Here is a 13,988-nt window from a genome sequence, read left to right as displayed (position 1 = left end):
CGACAGGCGGACCCACGCGCTGACCACGTGTACAATGGCGGACTCGCGCGCAGCCTGTGATACTTTATCATCGTATAGAACGGGGCACGAATAACACATATCCTGGGTCGGGTCTGCACATGAGGTTACAATAACGTTTTACCATTGGTCTTCGCTCACCAGGATGACCACAAATGTCTCCCGAGGACGGCAGACATCCTCCCGCACCTCCGCCTGAATGCAGCTGCTACCAGGCAGAGGCATGCTGTGCGGCCGGATCACTCGGTCCACGTGGCACACCACGGAGCAGGCACATTGACCAATGCAAACCGCGGGTCGCCGGGGCATGACACGGAGTTCGGTGCAAGGCGATTCAGATCACGGAGTTCGGTGCAAGGCGATTCAGATCACGGAGTTCGGTGCAAGGCGATTCAGATCACGGAGTTCGGTGCAAGGCGATTCAGATCACGGAGTTCGGTGCAAGGCGATTCAGATCACGGAGTTCGGTGCAAGGCGATTCACATCACGGAGTTCGGTGCAAGGCGATTCACATCACGGAGTTCGGTGCAAGGCGATTCAGATCACGGAGTTCGGTGCAAGGCGATTCAGATCACGGAGTTCGGTGCAAGGCGATTCAGATCACGGAGTTCGGTGCAAGGCGATTCACATCACGGAGTTCGGTGCAAGGCGATTCACATCACGGAGTTCGGTGCAAGGCGATTCACATCACGGAGTTCGGTGCAAGGCGATTCACATCACGGAGTTCGGTGCAAGGCGATTCACATCACGGAGTTCGGTGCAAGGCGATTCACATCACGGAGTTCGGTGCAAGGCGATTCACATCACGGAGTTCGGTGCAAGGCGATTCACATCACGGAGTTCGGTGCAAGGCGATTCACATCACGGAGTTCGGTGCAAGGCGATTCACATCACGGAGTTCGGTGCAAGGCGATTCACATCACGGAGTTCGGTGCAAGGCGATTCACATCACGGAGTTCGGTGCAAGGCGATTCACATCACGGAGTTCGGTGCAAGGCGATTCACATCACGGAGTTCGGTGCAAGGCGATTCACATCACGGAGTTCGGTGCAAGGCGATTCACATCACGGAGTTCGGAGCAAGGCGATTCACATCACGGAGTTCGGAGCAAGGCGATTCACATCACGGAGTTCGGAGCAAGGCGATTCACATCACGGAGTTCGGAGCAAGGCGATTCACATCACGGAGTTCGGTGCAAGGCGATTCACATCACGGAGTTCGGTGCAAGGCGATTCACATCACGGAGTTCGGTGCAAGGCGATTCACATCACGGAGTTCGGTGCAAGGCGATTCACATCACGGAGTTCGGTGCAAGGCGATTCACATCACGGAGTTCGGTGCAAGGCGATTCACATCACGGAGTTCGGTGCAAGGCGATTCACATCACGGAGTTCGGTGCAAGGCGATTCACATCACGGAGTTCGGTGCAAGGCGATTCACATCACGGAGTTCGGTGCAAGGCGATTCACATCACGGAGTTCGGTGCAAGGCGATTCACATCACGGAGTTCGGTGCAAGGCGATTCACATCACGGAGTTCGGTGCAAGGCGATTCACATCACGGAGTTCGGTGCAAGGCGATTCACATCACGGAGTTAGGTGCAAGGCGATTCACATCACGGAGTTCGGTGCAAGGCGATTCACATCACGGAGTTCGGTGCAAGGCGATTCACATCACGAGTTCGGTGCAAGGCGATTCACATCACGAGTTCGGTGCAAGGCGATTCACATCACGGAGTTCGGTGCAAGGCGATTCACATCACGGAGTTCGGTGCAAGGCGATTCACATCACGGAGTTCGGTGCAAGGCGATTCACATCACGGAGTTCGGTGCAAGGCGATTCACATCACGGAGTTCGGTGCAAGGCGATTCACATCACGGAGTTCGGTGCAAGGCGATTCACATCACGGAGTTCGGTGCAAGGCGATTCAAATCACGGAGTTCGGTGCAAGGCGATTCAAATCACGGAGTTCGGTGCAAGGCGATTCACATCACGGAGTTCGGTGCAAGGCGATTCACATCACGGAGTTCGGTGCAAGGCGATTCACATCACGGAGTTCGGTGCAAGGCGATTCACATCACGGAGTTCGGTGCAAGGCGATTCACATCACGGAGTTCGGTGCAAGGCGATTCACATCACGGAGTTCGGTGCAAGGCGATTCACATCACGGAGTTCGGTGCAAGGCGATTCACATCACGGAGTTCGGTGCAAGGCGATTCAAATCACGGAGTTCGGTGCAAGGCGATTCACATCACGGAGTTCGGTGCAAGGCGATTCACATCACGGAGTTCGGTGCAAGGCGATTCACATCACGGAGTTCGGTGCAAGGCGATTCACATCACGGAGTTCGGTGCAAGGCGATTCACATCACGGAGTTCGGTGCAAGGCGATTCACATCACGGAGTTCGGTGCAAGGCGATTCACATCACGGAGTTCGGTGCAAGGCGATTCACATCACGGAGTTCGGTGCAAGGCGATTCACATCACGGAGTTCGGTGCAAGGCGATTCACATCACGGAGTTCGGTGCAAGGCGATTCACATCACGGAGTTCGGTGCAAGGCGATTCACATCACGGAGTTCGGTGCAAGGCGATTCACATCACGGAGTTCGGTGCAAGGCGATTCACATCACGGAGTTCGGTGCAAGGCGATTCACATCACGGAGTTCGGTGCAAGGCGATTCACATCACGGAGTTCGGTGGAAGGCGATTCACATCACGGAGTTCGGTGCAAGGCGATTCACATCACGGAGTTCGGAGCAAGGCGATTCACATCACGGAGTTCGGTGCAAGGCGATTCACATCACGGAGTTCGGTGCAAGGCGATTCACATCACGGAGTTCGGTGCAAGGCGATTCACATCACGGAGTTCGGTGCAAGGCGATTCACATCACGGAGTTCGGTGCAAGGCGATTCACATCACGGAGTTCGGTGCAAGGCGATTCACATCACGGAGTTCGGTGCAAGGCGATTCACATCACGGAGTTCGGTGGAAGGCGATTCACATCACGGAGTTCGGTGGAAGGCGATTCACATCACGGAGTTCGGTGCAAGGCGATTCACATCACGGAGTTCGGTGCAAGGCGATTCACATCACGGAGTTCGGTGCAAGGCGATTCACATCACGGAGTTCGGTGCAAGGCGATTCACATCACGGAGTTCGGTGCAAGGCGATTCACATCACGGAGTTCGGTGCAAGGCGATTCACATCACGGAGTTCGGTGCAAGGCGATTCACATCACGGAGTTCGGTGCAAGGCGATTCACATCACGGAGTTCGGTGGAAGGCGATTCACATCACGGAGTTCGGTGGAAGGCGATTCACATCACGGAGTTCGGAGCAAGGCGATTCACATCACGGAGTTCGGTGCAAGGCGATTCAAATCACGGAGTTCGGTGCAAGGCGATTCAAATCACGGAGTTCGGTGCAAGGCGATTCAAATCACGGAGTTCGGTGCAAGGCGATTCAAATCACGGAGTTCGGTGCAAGGCGATTCAAATCACGGAGTTCGGTGCAAGGCGATTCAAATCACAGAGTTCGGTGCAAGGAGATTCATATCACGGTGCTCGGAGGGGGACGATTCCGCAGCTTGGAACCATCTGGCCAGAAGTGAAGTGTCGCTTCCGGTCATGGCGGCCGGCCCGTGCGCTGGCCGGGGCCCAACCAGAGCGCCCGATTCTGGTGACGTCACATCACTTCGGGTTGTCGCCCCCGCCCCACACCACCGCATCTATAAAAGGACGGGTCGCGGGGCGGTGGGGGAGTCGTCGTCGTTCCTGAGTCGTTCAAGTGTCGTTCCTGTCTGTTCGTTCTGTCTGGCTTGGGATCAACAACCAACCAATTCGCCTGCTGACTCCACCTTCCTTACCACCTTGCTGCCCTTCTTTTCCCAATTCGCCTGCTGACTCCGCCTTCTTCACCACCTCGCCGCCCTTCTCCTCCCACTTGCTTCGGACTCCACCGCTCGCCACCCATTGGCTTCTGACTCCACCCAAGTCCCTCCCTTCATGCCTGATGGTCACGTCTCATTCTCTGGAACGACGTTAGCTGCTTGAATTGCCATGAAGCAAGAGACGATGCGCCAGCTGTCAGGGAGGTATTGCCCAGCGGAGCATCCCCCAAAACGTACTGGTGGCACGGTCGGGCAATCACGCAAAGTATTGAGAGACCATTAGCCTCATCTCCTCTCCTTTTTCTCTATATTAACTCCTTCATCGGTGTGTGTGTGTGTGTGTGTGTGTGTGTGTGTGTGTGTGTGTGTGTGTGTGTGTGTGTGTGTGTGTGTGTGTGTGTGTGTCCTGGAACCTGTCCTCAAGTTAAGATTGTACAAGAATTATATCGGGATAACTCTGCTCTGTGTCTGCTTTTGTAAGTTGCTTGTATTATTGCCGCACCTCTCACATTTCTTCCTATTCCTGCTCCAGACAATAAACATTCACTGCGCCACATATCTTTTCTCGCCTGTCTGTTAATAAATCCTTTGTAAAAATGTTCCCAGCTCGTTTTTGTTTGGTCTTTCATTGATCCAGCATGCTCTGTATCCTAACTTTGCCGGGACTTTATTCCCAACGATCTGTTCCTTTTAGCTGGTCCGTCCTTGGCAGTGTCGCTCGGCTGCATCTGATCCAGTAAGGTGATCTGGTTCGGACAAGGCATACCGTAATTAGGACAAGGCGTAACCGAGGGAATGTCCCCCAGTAATTAGATCACGTGATTAATTTGGTAACCCGATTAACCCATAGACAGGAGGACCTGAGGTCACGTGGTTGCGTTATTGGCGTTCACTGTCGGTTTGCGACCCGCCGCATCACGGAATTATCCATGTGCGACGGACTGCAATTCCGGGGAGTCTGGTGGGAACCCGAGATAGCTTTCCCCCTTTGGTGGTCTTCTCACCCGACCTTCAACAATATATTAAACTTTGCACAACCAACCCCCAATGTGCCGCTTGTTTCTGTGAGGAATAGATACTATCACCCCATGTTTGTTTTTCCTTAAAATAATAAAGAACCTTGCACAAGTTTCTCAATCAGACCACAAAGCAAGCAACCTCCCTTAAATCTCATCCACACCTCATGAGACTCCAACTCTTACCTGCAGTTTCTGTCAATTCAGATGCGTAGGTGTAACTCAGGTAAGTGGGAAGGGTCGAAAGACACTTGCAAATACAGCAGACTTTTACTGTCGCACCTTTTCTGTTCACTTCCTCTTCCAGGGGTCAATAAGTAAGGTGAGGTCATGCAATTCGGTTTGCCAAATGATCAACCATTGTTCAATAGATCTGGCTCGATGTTTGGTGAGAAGGGTCAACTGTGCAACTGAGAGCTATTTGGAGGAAAGGAGATTGGGAATAGAAAATAAGATAGCAATGATGTTAGAACAAACAGACTCAGAGAGGGGGTAAAGAGACTGTCAAACAAGACTGCTTCGATCAATGATCAATGTTAAAGTGTTCAAATGGATAACAATTGCTCTTTCGAATTGCCCGTGTAATACTAATCCCACTTCAAAGTAAAACGACGAGGGAATTTCAAAAACTCTGATTTAGTACATCTGATCACGATCATTTTTAGTCTGGTGAGCTTATCGAGCAGTGCCTGTAGGTGATTGAGTCAGTCAGTCAGTGAGTCTGTAAACACTCATGTCATTTTTGCTTGAACCAAACAAATGATTTTGATTAAACTTGGCCACAAGCTTCATATGTGATGCCTAACAAAGGTGTATCGACCTCATCAAAATCTGCACTCACTGAAGGGGTCGGTCGACTCCCCAAAATAGGTATTTGCTCTCTTCTCCGAAACTGCACATACAATTTTGATGAAACTTGACCACAACCTTTATCACCAGTGATGTACCAAAGTGTATCGACCGCATCAAAATCTGCACTCATTATAGAGGTCTACAGGGGTGGGGGGAGGGGTTGACCTCTAAAAATAGGTATTTGTTCTCTTCTCAGAAACGACACATGCAATTTCAATGAAACTTGAGCACAACCTACAACACCCATGATGTACCAAAGTTTGTTCATGGCATTAAAGAAAAAAAATAATAATCAGCAGAGGAAGGCCATTGGTGTTCAGATGAGCTTGACGGGGAGATCGGTGAAATACCGGCTGAGATAGGCTGGTCACTTGGTGCGGATGGGGGAAGAGAGAATGGCAAGGAGCGCGGATAGGTGGAGGGAGCAAGGTGGGAGGAAAATAAGTAGACCATGGTGAGATGGGAGGATTGTGTGAGGAGGTATATTAGTAAAGGGGGGTGGGTGGGGGAGGGTGGCTGGAGAGTGGAGAGACTTGGCTGGGGACAGAGAGAGTATCATGGTCAAGGAAGGGCAGAAGCTTGGTGACATTGGACCTCACCCCTTATAAAAGGGAAGAGGAGGAAAATAAGAAGAAGTTGGAGTTTGATTTCTTGAAATTTATAATTGGACAATCAAAAGGGCTTTGTGTAGTTTACTGAGTCTTTCAAAAGAAAAAAAAAAAGTTGTTATTCAAACGGTTGGGGTGTGAATGTTCACACAAAAATATGGACACTTCTGCTGTAAATCCATCCACAAGTGCATGAGCCAGACATGTAAAAGTGACCCACCTCCCCCATTACATGGTTATTAAAACAGTATACCATCATACCTTCAAAAGAGTAAATTGAAGTATCAGGGTTGTCAGAAATATTCCTAAGCTTAGCTTTCAAATTACACAAACATCCAATGATGCAACAACAAAAACAGGTGGTGCTTGTCATTCATAGTCAGGTCAGGTTCGATCTGTGACCTGCTACAGGTACCATGTAAACCTGTACTAACCTGTTCCATGGTCGGGTTGTCGGCGACTAAACTGTCTCCCCCACCAGGTTTTCTGGTGAGGAGGGTGTTTGGATATGGACACCCAGCAGGATTAAAAACAAAACCTGTCAAAGGGCGGAGGAGCTCCTTGTGAGCCAACGGCCATCCATATCTAGTGCCCAACTGTGTCTGCGGACGTCCTACTGCAGTTGGGCTACTTCTTATTAGGAGGTTGGTGGCAGGATTTGCACTCCGGCCACCGTAAAACGCTTCATTCCGCAAAACGCAAAAACGCAAAAAAAATCTGAAAACCCACTCCGTGGGAGTACCTCCTGTGCAGCTTCCCTTCGCAGGGCAGCTCACCGGATGACAGGATTGGGGCAAAGCCTTTGGAGGGAGGGAAACCACGGGGTAACACCCCTGGGTCAGATTGCGGGAGAGTGTGTCGGAGTGGTGCTGAGGTGTCGTCCACCAGACGGCGGTCTCCTTGGGTTAACCTGAGGCGGTCCCTTCGGGTGGGTGCCTGGAATGTCCTATCCCTAAGAGAGGATGATCACCTATCTCTGTTATCATCTGAGCTCAAGCGTTTGGACATCGGGATTGCAGCTCTCTGAGGTTCGGAGACCGGATTGCGGCGAGATAATGGTGGGTGGTTACACCTACTATTGGTCTGGTCGCTCTGATGGTTACCATACCCAAGGAGTTGCTGTAGCTGTGTCCAATAAGCTGACCCCAATGATAATTGAGGTAACACCGGTCAACGAGCGTATTATGAGATTAAGGATTCGCCACTCCTTAGGTGTCATTTCCCTGGTCTCTATTTATGCTCCGACTGAGGCGAGTGATCTCACCGTGAAGGACACATTCTACGCCACACTCAAGTCTGTGGTTGATCAGTGCCCCAGACGAGATACACTTCTAGTCTTGGGGGATTTCAATGCATCGACTGGAACTGATAGGGATGGTTATGAGGTGTGTGTTGGTCCCCATGGGTCAGGAACTATGAACCAGAATAGCACTAAGTTCCTTGACTTTGCAAGAAGTCATGGACTGAGGGTGGCTGGTTCATGGTTTCATCGCCCGCAAGCTCATCGCTGGACTTGGTATTCCAACGCTGGCGGTGTGGCAAAGGAGATTGACCATGTCCTCATTGACGGTCGTTGGAGGATGATCCAGAACTGCAGGGTCTACCGGAGTGCTCAGTTCCTCAATACTGACCACAGGCTTGTTGTAGCAACTCTAAAGCTGCACCTTAAATCCTGGAGAATGGTACCATCCCAGCCTAGGCTGGATGTTGCCAAGCTCAGGGATGAGAGAGTAGCTGAGGAGTTTGCGAACAGGCTGAGTGGACACTTGGGGTGTCTGGGTGCTTTGGGGGGTCCTGAAGAGTTGTGGAGCACCTTCAAGACCACCGTCCTTGATGTTGCCGGTGGATGCCTTGGAGTTCACCGCAGGGCAAAGAAGAATTTTGTCTCCCAAGGGACACTGGATACCATTGACCAGAGTCGCAGGGCCAGGCTGAATGGCAGAGCTAAGCTGTTCAGGGAGCTGAGGCGTAAAACTGTACGTGCACTGAGGGTGGACAAGGAGGCCGATGTGCGAGGAATCTGTGAGGGGGTAGAGCATCACCTGTGGACAGGTGATTCTCGTCCCGCTTACAGGGGAATTCTCGCATTACGTTCATCCAAGCCCATCCCTCGGAGCACTGCAGTTCGAGCAGAGAGTGGTAGGCTCTTGACAGAGGAGTCTGAAGTGAAGGCCCGCTGGGCCGGTTACTTTGAGCGGTTGTACCAGGCTGATCCCCCAGCTGTCGAGTTGGACGTCAAGGGTGTTACAATCCCTGTTGCTGACCCTCGAATCAACTGTGGTCCACCATCGCTTGTGGAAACACGGGCTGCGGTGAACCAGTTGAAACGGGGCAAAGCTCCAGGGATCTGTGGCATCCATGCTGAACTTCTCAAGGCTGGTGGAAATGCTGCACTCGTGTCGTTGCATGCAGTTTTGTGCTCTGCCTGGAACACAGGCATCATCCCAACTGACTGGAAGAGGGGCCTTGTTGTCCCTCTCTGGAAAGGGAAGGGTGATCGCCAAGATTGCAACAACTACCGAGGGGTGACGCTGCTCTCAGTGCCGGGCAAGGTCTTTGCTCGGATAATTCTTGATAGGGTTCGCCACCATCTGCTTGAGCACCAGCGTCCAGAGCAGTCAGGCTTTACACCAAAGAGGTCAACGATTGACCGTATCCTTGCACTTCGTGTCCTCACCGAACGCAGACGAGAGTTTCGGCAGGGGCTGCTTTCAGCCTATGTTGATCTCTGTAAAGCGTTCGATTCAGTGAATCGGGATGTCCTCTGGAGGATTCTTGGTCTTCGTGGGGTGCCACCGAAACTGATCGATCTGATGTCTGAACTCTACTCTGGTACTGAGAGTGCTGTGAAGTGTGGTGGTACCATCTCTGACTTATTTCCAGTTGTTACTGGAGTTCGTCAGGGATGTGTACTTGCCCCCACACTTTTCAGCACTTGTATGGACTGGATTTTTGGGAGGATGTCGGAGAGATCAAGTTGCGGTGCATCGTTTGGCAATGTCAAGATCTCGGACCTTGATTTTGCAGATGATGCAGTCATCTTTGCGGAGACTTTAGACATCCCCTTGGGGGCCCTAGAGGTGCTGAATGAGGAGTCGGAGCCGTTGGGATTACGGATTTCTTGGGTCAAAACTAAGATCCAGGCTTTCGGTGACATCTTGGATGCTGCTGTCCTGTCTGTGTCTGTTTGTGGTGAGGATGTTGAGGTCGTGGATAGATTCACTTACCTTGGCAGTGATATTCATGTCTCCGCAGGTTGTGAGCCGGAGGTCAATAGACGTCTGGGTCGGGCCTAGGGAGTCATGGATTCACTGGATCATGGGGTGTGTCGCTGCCGGTACCTGTGCGGGAGGACGAAAGTCCGAGTCTTCAGGTCTTTGGTACTTCCAATCTTGCTCTATGGGTGCGAGACTTGGACTTTGACCAAGGATCTGAGATGGAGACTTAATTCCTTTGGTACCAGTTCTCTTCGAAGAATCATTGGCTATCGCTGGTCGGATTTTGTGTCCAACGAGCGGTTGCTGAGAGAGACTCGGATGAGATTTGTTACCTGCATAGTTCGTGAGCGTCAGCTGCGGCTGTATGGACATGTGGCTCGTTTTCCTGACGCTGATCCTGCTCACCAGATTCTCTCAGCGAGGGAGTCTCATGAGTGGAGGAGGCCAGTGGGCCGACCACGTGCCTCATGGTTGCAGCAGGTTGACCATCATCTCAAGGAGATGGGGATGGGCCTGGCATCTGCCTGGGGGATGGCCAGACGGAGGCCCCTGGAGTACCGGCGGAAAGTGGACGCAGCGACGCGCTGTTCTGGCACATGCTCCCATACCTGACCTGACCTTGTCATTCTCAAGGCCTCCCAGCCAAAGGACCAATCCAGAGTTTAGTACTGAATAAATTGTCGGTGCAAAGTAAACAGAATGTTGAAATATTATTTGTTTCTCCTCTCGATATTCAAATACTCCCTGCTCTTTTAGAAAAGCTCGGATCCTGCTAATATGTCACATGTCATTACCAAAATCTGAATTACCATACCCACCCTCAACCTGATGAAGGACCTTCTTCTTTTGCTCTCCCACCCACCCCCAATAAGAATTGCACCTTCATGTTATTTATTTGTCAAAATCTAATCATCAGAAATCTTTCAGGGGAATTAAAAAGATCATTGAACAAATGACTAAACATTGAATAGTGTTTGTTCAATTATGTGATATACATGAGACTGAAGAATGATTTCATCTGATGATCGTAAAATGTTAAAATCAAAGTTCAACTATTATGTTCAGATAATTTCCAGTGTCTCATCGGCAACTCGAAAGGGTATTCCCCTGCCAATCGGTGTCGTGGTTACTTGTCATTAACGTGCACGAGCTGCGCAAGGTGAACATTCATCGGCCGAGAGTAGGCAACCTGTCTGTCATCCATAGAGGAAACCCTCTACCATGTTTTACCTACTGCAAAATACTTTAAATAGTTTCGCTGTAATAAATTTTGGTGATTATGCAGTGTGTAATAACTTCACCGAGGAAAGTATTTCTGCATATTCCGACATTCCGTATATGCATTCTATTTTGGTGATGAAAGGAAAGTATGAAAGGGCTGTTTTCTCAAGTAGAATGTTGTTTCTCGCCTTGAATTTGTCATCTTTTTAGGTATGGTATTTCAGGTATTTTCGGTGATAACCAAGAGAAACTGGTTCACCGCAAACATAAAAATAAAATAAAACATTCCAGAGGAGTCCCTGCACACAGTCATAACCACGTCACCATCGATAATTTAAATTTCATGCATGTTCCACTTCAACTTCCGTCAAAGTGACATTGGAAAATAAAAATAAATGCTCACACTCAAGGATCATGCAAAGAAAGGGGATTGCAAGCTTATGAAATGATAAACAAAAGCAACAATAACATTGATGAATGGAAACGGAAATGCATTTGTTTATGACAAACAATGACAAACTGTTGAGAATAACACAAGAGTGGAGAAGTTCTGCTCTATCACTTGGACATGGGACTGTGCCAAACCCACTTGAGAAGGCACCTTGGAGAAAATAAATAAATAAACTAGAAGAGCGCATACCGACACCCCGCAATGCCTGATCCATGAAAACATATCGGGCCAAATACATTTTTGAGATATCGTGCTATATATCGTTTTTCAGCCGTTTCTCTAAATAGAGAAGATTCACTAAAAAATTATCAGATCCGGATCCAGATCCGGATCTTCACCAAAATCGAAACAATCCTTCCTTGTCACACACGCAACATGTCCACCAATTTCATCGGAATCCATCCACAACTTTGAGACATTGTGCTATATATCGTTTTGGACCAATCTCTCAATGGTGAAGAATCACTTTAAAAATTATACTGGCCGAATCCAGATCCGGATCTTCACCAAAATCTAATCAGTTCGTCCTTCTCACATACAGCATCTGTCTACAAAATTTAATCCGGCTCCATCCAAAACTTTGAGATATCTTGTAGAAACAAACAGAGTGTATGTGTATGTGCGAACAAGCAGTACATATTTTATGGCAGTGTTTTCCATCCATAGGGCTCACTTGGGCGGCCGCCTAAATCAATTTCTGGCCGCCCAACTGCTTAAACACCCATTTCTGGCCACCCAAAAGACTGAACAACATTGTCCACATGTATATACTGTTACGGTTGTGGAAATTCAGATCATCATTCAGGTTCCCCGAAGATCAGTTATGTCGATAAGTGTGTGTTCCAGGTTAGATTTCCCCACCAATGTATAACGGGATTTATTTGTGTGCCGGGCTGTGCATCTTCAGTTAGCCGTTATTCTGTCTCTATCTTTTATTTTAACAACAACGACAATAACAACAACGAGAGCAATTCATCGACCACGTTCGCCTTCAATCGGGCGGATCCCACCTGAATCAGGGTTCAAAGGTGAAGAGAAGGAGGGCGCTGATTTCGGGTGGAAAAAGCCCAACGCAGCCCCTCCCCTTGGGGGCGATAAAAAAGCTGCGGTCGCTCGCCGGAAGAGGGCGCGTGAGAGAGAGAGCCGGCTGAGAGTTGGAGGAAGTGGAGTGTCGTCGTGGAGTTGGTAGGTCGAGATCGCTGGAGCAGTAGCTCGTGGGAGAAGCCTTTGAGCGCAGCCAGACGGCAGTGGAGAGTCGGGCAGGTCGCAAGGCCCTTGAACCACCAAGCCGCCAATCGAAGCCGCTGCAGCGTTGGCAATGAGCCAGCGAGACGGAGACACCAAGGGTTGTCAACCCGAACCAGGACCCAGCGAGTCACCACGAGGGTGGCCAGGTAGCCCGCTCGGTCTCTCGGAGCCTCTTCGGTCATCCTGGCTCTGAACAATAATAAAGGCTGACGAGCCTGTTCTTTCTTTCTTGGGTTTTTGTATGAAAGTCTGTGGCGACTTGTCTCCAAGTAGAATTGTAAGTACGTGCTTGTACATAATAAGTAGACATCGGCTGTAGGCTTTTTGATCGTGTTCTGCCCCCATTCCCCCATTGACTGCTTACGTGCCTGTACGAATAAATGTCCCCATTTTTGAATGTCACCTGCTCGTTGCGTCCCTTCTGACATTGACTGCCATAATTACGTTCAGGATATTAGCTGGCTGATTAATTATAAGCCGATAAAACGTACAAGTGGTGGGTGGTGGTGGTGGAGGTAGTGATGGAGTGGGAGAGGTGGTGGTAATGGGTGTGGGGGAAGTGATGGTTGGTGGTGGTGGGTGATGGGATAGGAGGGATGGTGATGGTGGAGGTGGTAGTGATGGTTGAACTAATGGTGCTAGTGGAATATTTACCCATTTATTCACTCATCTATTGTAACTTGTCGATGTACTATTTTTGTTCATCTGGTAACTACTTTTCTGTTGAACATGCAATTTGATTTATTATGCTGAAAGTGTGTTCCCTTTTGATAACTGTTAAAGGCAGAGTAACTTTTGGGGAGTCAGCCTCAGGCTGGAGAGATGTAAATAAACTGAATACACACTGTACACCAGCGTTTGTTGTCAACTTATAATATCCATGTCATAGTTATATTGTAGATTGGTACACTGAGTGCCTCACACAAGTACAGAGTATATTCAATACAAATTTATTTCTTGGAAATATTGATCAGACAAGCAATTTTGTTTGGATATATCATAAATTTTTTAATGAAATCCCATGCATGGTTAATGGAATGTAAGTTGAGATATTAAAAAGATCATTGATGGGTATTGCAACCAGAACAAAGATTTTAAATATTTATGGTGAAGATACATACATGCTAAATATAAGAAAATCTAAGATATGTTGTAAGTGAGAATTTTTTTAACAAAATTGATGATGCCAAGATACTAATTTGTGTCCCGACTTGCATGCTCAGAATGCCCCAGAATGCACCTACGAGCATCTAAAATTGCTAAATTTCCTGGGGGAGAACCCCAAGACCCCCTGACAGCGAAAGGGGGGAGACCCCCCTCTCCCACTCTCACCCCCCCCCCCGCGCCCACCTATCGTGGCCGCCGCGAGCCGTGAAGCAGCCCGCAAAATTATACATGTTGGCAGTTTTACCCATGTTATTTTAAAACCCAGGGAAAACCCTGTATGGTGTATGTTCCCCCTCCA

General features: G+C 49.3%; 1 protein-coding gene across 8 annotated transcripts in view; it reads right to left on the bottom strand.

Moving 5' to 3' along the window:
* LOC147022875 (mechanosensitive cation channel TMEM63B-like) overlaps positions 1-13,988 on the bottom strand; it is a 117,838-nt gene that overhangs the window by 86,577 nt on the left and 17,273 nt on the right. For 7 of the 8 annotated variants that reach the window (XM_085887782.1, XM_085887783.1, XM_085887784.1 and 4 more), the window contains one exon: positions 5,112-5,342. The gene's annotated coding sequence lies outside the window, so the exon portion shown is untranslated. The remainder of the gene's footprint in view (positions 1-5,111; positions 5,343-13,988) is intronic. The other variant, XM_085887789.1, reaches the window with a different exon arrangement.

This window comes from Eptatretus burgeri, chromosome 7, assembly GCF_056783735.1.
Source record: "Eptatretus burgeri isolate ZD-2024b chromosome 7, Ebu_testis_v1, whole genome shotgun sequence".
Taxonomy (NCBI): domain Eukaryota; kingdom Metazoa; phylum Chordata; class Myxini; order Myxiniformes; family Myxinidae; genus Eptatretus; species Eptatretus burgeri.
The sequence above is the reverse complement of the archived record's forward strand: the minus strand, read 5'-3'. Positions and strand labels throughout refer to the sequence as shown.